Here is a 10875-nt window from a genome sequence, read left to right on the forward strand (position 1 = left end):
ATGGGAGAAACAATTTGGAGCACAACCAGAGCCATCACCAGTATAGAATGTCCACTTCGGAATGCAATCCAAATTCAATCAGTTTACAGCAACGAAGTTTCTCCCCCATTTTCAAAAGGTCTGATATGGTCACTATTCACTACCCCTTTTGAGGTGAAAAAATCGAGTCAATAATACCGTATTCAACAAATTGCTAGTCTTTGTTGTTAGTGGTTTCCTTAGCATTACTAATGTTAAGTTTCATCGTTGTTAACAACTACAACAAATAGAAACTGTTGTCGAGCCCGCGTTTAGTTTCCACAATTAGGGAGGGTAAACTCGGGAATTTCAACAATTAAGTTTGGGCACTATATATAGACAGAAGCGCCCCAATTAATTTTATTTTGAAAACTATCCTAGAGGGAATGGAATTGAGAGAGGAACAAGATGGCCAAGAGTGCTATCAAGTGGCTGAGAAGAAGAGAAAGATTGATGATGTGAAGAGTGTGTGTCAACTGTCGAGTTTACGATCATCTCTGAATCGCTGCTCTACGGAGTTATCCTCTCTGAATCACTGCTCAACCTCGGAAGCCGATCAACAGATGATCAAGAAGAATTTATATATTGCTATTACACACAAGTACAAGACTACAAGGTATCCACTATTTACTGGTACAGGATCGACCCTAACTAGAGCACAGACAGCAGCAAACCGATCAGTGTTACTCCAGTTTGCACAGTTCCCGATCCTGAAATCCGTTAACTTTGCAGGAGTGTCAGTCTAGGGTCCATTTTTTTTGCTGAGTGAGTTTAAGATTATATTAAAAAAAAAAAAAAAAAATAAAAATGAATGAAAACCAAAAATGAGAAACCAAAAACCTTTTATTACTTCTTTTGGTTCGAAAATGAAGGGGAAATTGCCATTATTGTGATGTTCTCCGGTGGATAGGTTGACTCAGTAAAATCATCATAGGTGGGGTAGATCCACCGAAAATCCAAACCATGTGGTGCAAGCGGATCATACGGAACACAACCTCCAAGCCCTAATCATATGCATCAGTTCCTTTCAGTTCATAATCCTTCAACCAAAAATATTCAAGATGGAGGTGATGATATTTTGGAAGAAGGTTTGGAACTATATCTATGTTGGGTTTCGGCGATTATCTTACCCCATTGAAAAAATGCTGTTGAAACAATGGAATCCAGGGGGTTTTGTGATATGCTTTGTTGGATTTGCCAAATCAGGATAGACAAAAGTCGATCATGGTCCATTATTCTTCAGGAAGAATATTTGTTGTAAGATCTTGGTGTAGAAAAGAGAAACAAGATAAAGGCTCTACCTATATGGATCAAGATAGATTTACCAAAACGACTCTGGACAAAAATGGGATTGATTTCGTTTCGAGCTTACTAGGTGAGCCAATTTGCATGGACGATGCAACGCAAACACGAACAAGAATCAATTATGCAAGAATGTGTGGTTGTTGATATTGATTTTGGATTCCCATCCTTTATTCTTTGAAACTTTTTTATTGAGCGTAAGTTTAGACTAACCGGGTAAGTGTTCTTTGGACATTCAAATGAGAATTGTTCAAAGAATAAGGACAAGCAAGAGATGCCGCCCCTATAACCAAGCCCAGTAGAGGTCAGATGGACTCCTTGCTACCGCAGGGGGCAAACAAGTTGCTTGAGAATGATCATGGAAAAACTATTATTGAGGGTCGAAGCGAGAATACATGCTGATAATAACCGAGGATAAGGCTAAAGGAGACAAGCAAGGTGACCAAGACACTCTCAATACTGGGTATGGAGGGACTCCATCGAGAAGGCACAAGATGATATACAAGGAGAAACACAAATCATTATTTATGAAAATCTCAATAGCAATATGGTTACACCAACCCAAAGTTCATCGACCTAGAGTTATTCCGATTAACCAACCGCCAAATAGTAGAGAACGAAACATGTATGAAGGGCTAGTTCTTTGGATATGAGGAAAGATGATGATTCGAGGAGAGAATCAGTTCTTTACGGATGCTACTACAGTAGAGTCCCCAACTATTGTTTTGCATAAGAGCTCATCAAGGTATTCTAAGGATCAACATCAATGGACTATTGTAAAACCAAAAGAAGCAAAAAGAATACAAGAGCGTTCTTTCGGGAGAAATAGAGCCCTACGCTTGCAATGATGAAGAAGGTAAAAAGTCGCTAAAAAACAAAAAGATGAGAAATCTTGAGGACTACACTAAAGAGTTTTGGGATGATACTTTGGGACTCACTTATGTGTGTTGTGCTTGTGAAGGTTTCTTTGCAACTATGTTTTGAGACTCATCTTAGGAAGGATCATCCTAAGATTGTTAAAGAAATCATGACTAGGAAGTAGGACTACTATCTCTACTTTCTTAGGCTTTTTGTAGAATGACTATGATGTTATCTTATGTATGTTAGGCTTGAAGCTTGGTATAGTATAGTTGGTTGTGTTCCTCCTTTTAATGATCTAACTCTTGGGGAGGCTTGTAAGGTTTAACCTTTTGCAATTTAACCAGGTGTTTTTTAATTTTTCAAAAAAAAAGATTATATTAAAAAAATAATAATAATGAAAAGAAAAATAAGAAACCTATATATGGGGAATTGCATCATTGTAATAGGTATGACTTCCCTACTAGGTAGATCCTTCATACCATTACCAATCATATGCACATCCTCTAGTTCATAATCCTAAAATATTCAAGATGAGGTGACTCCCACTTATATATCCATAGGGGTCGGCCTACACATTGAAAAAGCTGGTGAGAATCCATCGTGATAGCTTTGTTGGCTGCCAAATCAGCATAGAAGTTAGCTTCTCTCTAGGTGCTTGTAAAGACACAATCTCGAATCTTCTCTTTGATTTTTCCCCACCTTTGAGGCTTTGAATGAGCCACTAAGGTAAGTTTCCAGTTCCAAAAGCTTTTATTGCCGCAGTAGAGTCAGATTCCACCAACAAATGTGACCACCCCTTTGAAAGTGCTATCTCTAGCGCCTCCATGATTGCTAGAACTTCAGCTAAAAAATTGGTGTTAACACCTGTAGAGAAAAACGATGTTTTCTCATTCGGTGTGATTATTCATGCTTTTGACCTCCGGTGATTTACCGCTCAACTTTTGGTTGAGCGACCCGATTAATTTTGCCTTTTTCGAAAGTTTTCTAAAATAGTATAAATATAGGTTTTTTCTGTAGAAATCTAATCTAACCAAAAAGAAAGAAAGAGAGAGATTGTAAGAGAGAAATTCTTTGTGAGTTGAGTGTTCATTCTTTGTGAGTGAATTGAGAACTCTTGTAATCTGTTACTCCGGACATCTAGTAAAGCTTGGATCTCGCCCGGTGTGGGCGTAGGTTTTGTCGAACCCACGATATATCCTTGTCTTGTGGTTGGTTCTTTTTTGCATTATTATCTTTACTGTATATGCTTGTTTGTTTGACATTGAGAAGTGTTGGGATTACTTTGGAGGGTGTTGAAGTCTTGTCTAGTGTGTATGATCGATCCTTGTGTAGGATTGATCTATTTGTTGTGGGTAACGTTGTTTCCACAGTTATTTATTCACAACAATTGGTATCAGAGCGAGGTATACTAACCTAGGATTTTAAGTTTTGGTAAAGAACCATAGTGCTTGAAATTTGTGTAGACAAGGTGTTCGATAAAATTCCTGAGTAAGATATTTTTTGGGTTATTGTGTGTGACTTGAAAAAAAAAAGCTCCCAAGATGTCAAATGCTAGATTTAAAGTAGAGAAATTTGATAAAGAAGTCAAAAGAAAAGATGGCGAGGGTGATGTCAAATGAGATGACTCCCACAAACAAGTGGAAGGGTAGTTCGAAGAGGCCTTTAAAACATGTACAATACTACAATTGTAAGGAAAAGGGGCATGATCTATGTGATTGCCCTAGCCCGAAAAAGAGTAACAATATGAGTGGTAAGTTTGAGAATGAGAATGTTAGTGAAGCAAGTCTTGCTTCCGGCTTCGATGAGGATGATGTAAGTCTTTCGGTGTCTACACAAGACGACCACATGACCGATACGTGGATTCTTTATTCCGGATGTTCCTACCATATGTGTCCAAATAGGAAGTGGTTTGCTACCTATGAGAACTTGAGTGGAGGTTCCGTTTTGATGGATAATGATGTTGCTTGTAAGACGGTAGGAATTAGAACTATATGGGTCAAGGTGCATGATGGTGTAGTGAGGACTTTAACCGATGTGAGGCATGTTCCTGAGCTAAAGAAGAACCTTATTTCTCTTGGTACCTTGGATTCCAAAGGCCACAATTTTGTGGAAAATGGTGGAGTCCTAAAGATCCTTAGTGGCTCTTTAGTCATTATGAAGGGTCAAAGACTTGGAAACTTGTATACTTTGTTGGGTAGTACAGTGATAAGTGATGTAGCAGTGGGTACATGTAGTGATGATTTTGAGTGCACAAAATTGTGGCATATGCGCTTTGGGCATATGAGCCAAAAGGGATTGTCTGAGTTGTGCAAACGAGGGCTACTGAAATACTTGGAGAAACTAAGTATGGAATTCTGCGAGCATTGTGTCTATGGCAAGCAGGGCAGAGTCAAGTTCGGTACAAGCAAGCATAAGATGAGAGGCATCCTAGATTATATGAATACGGATGTTTGGGGACCTTCTAGAGTGGCTTCTAAAGGAGGTAACTGGTATTATGTCTCTTTCATTGATGATTATACACGCTATATGTGGGTATATATCTTGAAGTCCAAAGATGAAGTTTTCGAGATATTTAAGAAGTGGAAGGCAAGGGTTGAGAATCGTACAAATAGGAAGGTAAAGACACTACGGTCTGACAATGGTACTAAGTATACCTATAGGCCTTTCCAAGAGTTTTGTGCACAACAGGGAATTACCAGACACTGGACAGTGAGGGGCACACCGCAACAGAATAGGTTAGCAGAGAGAATGAATCGCACGTTACTTGAGAAAGCTAGGTGTTTACTTTCCAATGCCAATCTTGGCAAAGAGTTTTGGGCAGATGTAGTGGCCATGGCGTGTTACTTGTATAATAGATCACCAGTTCTGGTGATAGACTGCAAGACACCTTACGAGGTGTGGACAGAGAAATCAGCTGATTATGGTACTTTTGCGTATTTGGATCTAGTCCTTACTACCACATGAAGGATAGTAAGCTTGATTCTAAAGTTAAGAAAGCAATATTCTTGGGCTATGCAAAGGGAGGAAAGGGATACGGATTGTGGTGTCTTGAGAACCACAAGTTCCTGGTCAGTAGTGAGGTTACCTTTGATGAGACTTCAGTGCTACATTTTAGCAGGTCGGAGAAGGCTAGAAATAGTGGTGATTCTATAGAATCTCAAGTGATTGAGATAGAAGCGTTTGAGGATGCTAAAGAGAGTGAGGTTCTTAGTGAAAGAACTATACAACAAGAAGTAGAGTTACAACAACCTGGGTAGCAAACTTTGGCTAGATCTAAGCCAAAGAGAAGTGTGAAACAAGTTATGAAGTACGGGCATGATAAGCCAGTGAAGCATTATGGTCAATCGGACTCGGTTGCCTACGCACTGAATATTGAAGATGATGAGCCAGATAGCTTCAAGAAAGCTGTTAAAGATGCTCATTACAGAGATTGGTCGGTGGATATGCAGAAAATGGTGGAAGCTCGTGACAAGTTTTGTACTTGGGCATTTGTTTCATTGCCTAAGGGCAAAAGAGCTTTGGGTTGTAGAAGATTCTCTATGGAGTTGAGTTCCAACATTGGTTGGAGGTACTCCACAAATGGTGGAGGCTCATGCATTGTTGATTGATGCCTTTCGTAGGCATGTCCCTTTGTGGGCGTGATTGCTCTTTGTGAGCATGACTCTGTGTGAAGATAGCTCTTTGTGGGCATGATGTGCTCTTCGTGGGCATGACTCTTTGTGGGTGGCTCTTCGTGAGCAAGACACTCTTTGTGGGTGGCTTTTCGTGCGCATGACACTCTTTGTGAGCAAGACACTCTTTGTGGGTGGCCCTTTGTGGGCATGGCCCTTCGGGCAGTTGACTGCGAGTTATTGCTGGATGTGTTCGGCTCGGTTTTATATGTTAAAACCTCACCGAGGTGGCGAATTGTAGAGAAAAATGATGTTTTCTCATTCTGGTGTGAAGGGCGCGACCCGCGCTCCATTTACACCTGGGCAAGGCGCGACCCGCGCTCATGCTTTAATGACCTCCAGTGATTTAAGCGTGACCAGCTCAACTTTTTTGGTCGAAAGTGCGACCGACCGCTCCACCGCGTTTTTAGCAATTTAATTTTGACTTTTTCGGAAGTTTTCTGAAATAGTATAAATATAGGTTTTTTCTGTAGAAACCTAATCTAACCAAAAAGAAAGAAAGAAAGAGATTGTAAGAGAGAAATTCTTAGTGAGTTGAGTGTTCATTATTTGTGAGTGAATTGAGAGCTCTTGTAATCTGTTACTCCGGACATTTAGTAAAGCTTGGATCTCGCCAGTGTGGACGTAGGCAAATTGCCGAACCACAATATATCCTTGTCTTGTGGTTGGTTCTCTTTTGCATTATTATCTTTACTGTATATGTTTGTTTGTTTGACATTGAGAACTGTTGGGATTACTTTGGAGGGTGTTGAAGTCTTGTCTAGTGTGTAGGATCGATCTTTGTATAGGATTGATCTATTTGTTGTGGATAACGTTGTTTCCGTAGTTATTTATTCACAACAACCACCGATTTTCTTCCACATCACAGTCTGAAGTTCCCCTATAATCATGAAAGGTAGCTCCAATATACCAGCTGGCCCAGGGTTACCCTTTGGCGCACCATCACACTTAAGCTTCATATAACCTTGTGGAGGAAGACGCCGCACCATCGCTGTGAAATCAGTCATAGAACTCTTTATAGTACTCTTAGATTGGAAGCTGGTCTGTTGCACAATGCTCATTACTTAGTTCTGAGTTCTGGCACCATTTGAAATTATTTCTCGTCCTCAAAGACCTTGAGATTCCGATGCTTTCACAGAGTGACCATGCCGCCAACAATTGCCACAGTCCAAAGGTTACTAATATAGGAACTTGTATGTTTACCGAGGGTAATAGCTTCCTATATATTATGGAAATTACTGCTGAACTGGAATTGATTGGCAATCCATCTCCATAAATTTCTTGCAAGGATGCAGTCCCATAAGAGGTGCTTGAGGTCCTCACAATGACAGAGACAAACAAAGCATCGAGATGCCAACTTGATTCCTTTTCTCTGAGCAACTGCAGCTGTTGCGGCACAGTTATGTAACAGCTTCCATGGGATGAATAGACTTATTCCAAATTGCTTTAAACCATCAAACTTTAGGACCACTCTTCCTTATATCATTAAATGCAAACAAAACTGAGAATTGTCCTTTGAGGCCGGGAGTCCAAATCCTGTAGTCATTGCCTTGCAAGTTAAGGGGAGGCAGTTGAAACTCGTGCATCCCAGCTTCCATGAGAGTATTCTGGACTTGATGAGGGATAAACCATTCACTGTTCACTATGAGATCACTTACTTTGGCTTTAAGGCCTTGCATTGCTTCACTAGGGAGTTGTAGTTGACGCTGCAAAGAAAGAGGACCCAGCCATTTGTCTCTCCACACACTCATTGACTTCCCATTGCATAAGACCTAAGTTCTATCTGTTTGGCTAACTAATTGGTATTTTAGTCTCGAGAGAAAGAAGAGTGAAATACTCTTGATAGTCTTGTTGGAAACCTCACCAAACGGTGCTGGCACATCCCTCTATTACTAGTCATTGTTGATGGAATTCAATTGCAGAGGGTGTAAGCATATGGATTCCTCTTTTCTGCTGGTCTTATCTTTCTGATCTTTCTGATCAATTCCATAAGCTGACCTACATTGGCTTACAAAGATGAAAAAGATACCGTTAAAAGATCTGAGATTAAGACAGAGGTGCATGAGTTGCTTGGTGATGAAGTTATACAATCTAGGGTTATTAAGCTCAGAGATATGGCTAAGAGGAGTGTCAGTGAAGCTGGAATGTCCTCAAGGACCTTCAAAGGCTTAATTAGTTGGATAAAGTGTTAAAGATGTACTATGAAATACTAAGGACGGAGATCCTTTTAGTAGTGATTCTAGGGACTGATTTAGAGAGTCCTGAAAATTGCACAGCGATACAAGGTCGAACATCATTTGATTCATTTCCATCAAAATTGTTTTATCCTAGTGGAAAATGTATGAGTATTGCCAATTTACATCTTTAGTTAACAGAGTAATCATACTCTTGATATAGAGTGTCTACAAAATAATCCTAACATTAAAAATATATCCTTAATGAGGTCCATCTCCAAACCCTTAGATCGCACAGGACATTTCATATTACTCGCCAAGAAAGCAAATTCATAATAAATCAGCTCCTGAGTACAAAGATGTTTAATCAACAATCACCAATAAGCTTAACTGCAATGCACAAATTGTTAAAACCAATCAAAAAATCAAAAGGAAAGTTACCATGTTGGCAAAATGCAAGCTAAAACGAATTTCTAAGAATGTCCTCCTGCAGATTTCAACCTGGTATCAAAGAAAATAAGTAACCGAAAAAGAGAACTATATATACCGGAGAGTCCAAGCACTAACCATAAAATCAAGGGTTAACGAGTATTACCCCTCTAGATGAGCCAATTAGGATTTCCCCCACTAGTTGGGAAATTAGGGTCTCCTCCCAAATTGGCTCATCTAGTGGGGATAATACTCGTTAACCCTAAAATCAAAGTATAAGATTATCCGCGTCCAGAGATATACCGATATATACTCTATATCTTATCCATTCAGTTCTATTCAAGCTACCATCTGCAAACGGGGACAATCTCATCCCATACAGCCTGCAAAGAATAACAAATATCTGGTGTTATCTATAAAAGAAATAACGGAGACATAACCTACAAATATATATCATGATCAAGAAAAAAGTGCAGGAGTTGCTTGGAAATGAAGGTATAAGATCAAGGGCTCATAAGCTCAAAGAAATGGCTAAGAGGAGTGTCAATGAAGGTGAGTCGTCGTCAATAACTTTCAGCGACTTCATTAACATGTTAAAGTGCTGAAGATGTACTATCAAATTATACGAACTTCCACGGGGAGATCCTTTTAGTACTGATTGTAAGGACTGATTTAGAAATGACTGTATAGAACTTCAAAATTGCACATCAAAAGGACGATCGTTATTTCCCTCAAACAAACTTTATTCACATCTATTGTGAATAGTACAATGCGGAAACAATGTTACCCACAACAAATAAATCAATCCTACACAAAGATTGATCATTTTTACTAGACAAGACTTCAACACCCTCCAAAGTAATCCCAACACTTCTCAATATCAAATAAACAAGTATCTAAAGTAAAGGAGAACAAACCATAAGACAAAGATATATCATGGTTCGGCAATTTGCCTACGTCCACACTGCGAGTTCCAAGCTTTCCTTGATGTCTAGAGTAACAGATTACAAGTCTCTCAATTCACTCACAAAGAATGAACACTCAACTCACACATAATTGCTATCTTATAATCTCTCTCTTTCTTGGTTTTGGTTAGATTAGGTTTCTACAGAAAAAACCCATATTTATACTGTTTCAGAAAAAACTTCTAAAATAGTCTTTTAAAGCTGAAATACGGTGGAGCACGGGGCACGCCCTCGACCAGGAAAAGTCGAGCGCGGGTCGCGCCTTGGTCGCGGAAAAAGTACTGGAGTTTGCCAAAGGCATAAGCGCGGGTCGCACCCTTGACACCAGAGAGAAAAATACATCTTTTTCTCTACATTCTCCACCTAGGTGAGGTTTTAACACATAAAACCGAGCCGAACACATCCATCCAGAACTCGCAGTCAACCGCCCCGAATGGCCATGCCCACAAAGGGCTTATTCAAGCATGTAGGATTTGGAGCAAGTCCAAACAGTGTTGGAACTTAACTCCGGTGACAACCTTTGTCAACATATCAGCAGGATTGTCATGGGTGTCCACTTTCTCAAGTGCTACATCACCATCCTTAACAACATCCCGTATAAAGTGATAACGGACATCAATATGCTTGGTCCGAGCATGATGAACCTGATTCTTCGATAAATGAATAGCACTCTGACTAACACAAAACAAAGCAATACTGTTTTGCTCAATACCCATATCATCCAGAAGACCTCGAAGCCATAGTGCCTCTTTCATTGCCCCTACCACTGCCATATACTCTACCTCAGTAGTAAATAGAGCAACTGTAGCTTGTAGCATAGACCTCCAACTAACCGGTGCACCATGTATCATAAACACATAACCAGTAGTCGATCATCGTCTATCTAGATCACCTGCATAATCTGAATCCACATACCTACTGACATAACAAGTGCCTCCACCATAAACTAATCCCACATCCAAGGTACCCTTCAAGTACCTCAATACCCATTTCATTGCTTCCCAATGCTGCTTCCCAGGATTGGCCATATACCTGCTTACAACACTAACTGCCTGTGAAATATCTAGGCGTGTGCACACCATAGCATACATCAAACTGCCCACGACACTTGCATAAGGAACATTAGCCATATGCTTTTGTTCCTCCACCGAACTAAGAGAGAACTTAGCTGAAAGCCTAAAATGCCCAACCAAAGGTGTAGAAGCTGACTTTGCATTCTCCATACCAAAACGAGAAATTACTTTTTGAAGATATTTCTTCTGAGATACAACTATCCGTCGTTTCTTCCTATCTCTGTCAATTTCCATGCCTAGTATCTTCTTGGTTCCACCTAAGTCTTTCATCTCAAACTCAGAGAAGTTGAGATTTCAACTTGTCTATCTCCACCATACTTTTGGAAGCAATAAGCATGTCATCCACATAAAGTAGGAGATAGATAAAGTCATTACTACGAAG

This window comes from Coptis chinensis, chromosome 8 (assembly GCF_015680905.1).
Source record: "Coptis chinensis isolate HL-2020 chromosome 8, ASM1568090v1, whole genome shotgun sequence".
NCBI lineage: Eukaryota > Viridiplantae > Streptophyta > Magnoliopsida > Ranunculales > Ranunculaceae > Coptis > Coptis chinensis.